The sequence below is a fragment of the Echinops telfairi genome, unplaced genomic scaffold, assembly GCF_000313985.2.
Source record: "Echinops telfairi isolate 266 unplaced genomic scaffold, ASM31398v2 ScPeMD7_16;HRSCAF=60, whole genome shotgun sequence".
Taxonomy (NCBI): domain Eukaryota; kingdom Metazoa; phylum Chordata; class Mammalia; order Afrosoricida; family Tenrecidae; genus Echinops; species Echinops telfairi.
In genome coordinates this window covers 3,438,769-3,439,790 of record NW_022103913.1, presented here as the reverse complement: position 1 = coordinate 3,439,790, position 1,022 = coordinate 3,438,769, and positions in this window count along the sequence as shown.

The following is a 1,022-nucleotide window of genomic DNA, read 5'->3' as shown; positions in this document are numbered from 1 at the left end:
TGTAGGGTTAATTTTGTCTCTAATGTTTCTTGAGATTAAAAAAAGGTGTTTCCTAATCCTACCCAGGCTCAGTTTGGTAGTTTGTTTTCAATTTCGGTAAATTAACGGCCTCTTGTCAGTGAGAACCAGGCTGGCATCCACAGGGTTTTGTGGCTAAACAGATAAACAGTGGGCCAGCTGCCAGTGCCTGGAAGGTGCCCTGGGAGATAAGGCATCTCTAAGGTAACCAGGACCAGTGACCAAGTCCTTTACAGAGAAAAGCGACCTGTTATTACACCGGGAAGCCCACGAAGAGGGCTGTGTCCCCATCACACTTGCATTGATGTTGTTCTCACAGACCAGTTACAGGTGTATCTGTTTCTCACTATAGTAGTAAGTGGGGCACATACAACATTCCCATGGCAAATTTGATATTTTTTAATAGGATCAATCGTATATAAAACCTAAAGAAAAATAAGTTATTTTCTAACAATATAGCTATTCTTGGAGGAAAAATTTTTTTCCTAGTGTCTTCCCCCCACTCCCCCTCGAAACAAAGCAAAACAAAAAAATACCCAGTCCACCAAACAAATCCTTTGGGCCTAGTGCTTCACTGAATGAAAATTCTGTGAGGTTCCGTGTCTTTCCTCAGCGTAGACCATCTAAACAAAGTGCTTCCTTTTGGTCAAACTGAAAATAGCCATCGTGTTATCAACCACTGAACTCACTGACACTGAGTTGATGCCCATGTGGCAGAGTAGAACTGCCCCTGTGGGTTTCAGAGACTGTCAATCTTTCCTGGAGTAGAAGGCTCCATCTTTTGCCCACAGAGCACCTGGTAAGTTGAACTGCCTGCCTTGTGGCTAGGTTAGATAAGGTCACGACCAAAAAATAGGGTCTGGCAGTGAGGGTTTTTTTTTTTTTTTTAACTTCTGAATGGTGAAAAACTCTGATGGCACCAGGTGAAGGGAGACGTCGGACATGGCAAGATGTGACAAAGTAATAATTTATAAATTATCAAGGGCTCATGAGGGAGGGGGGAG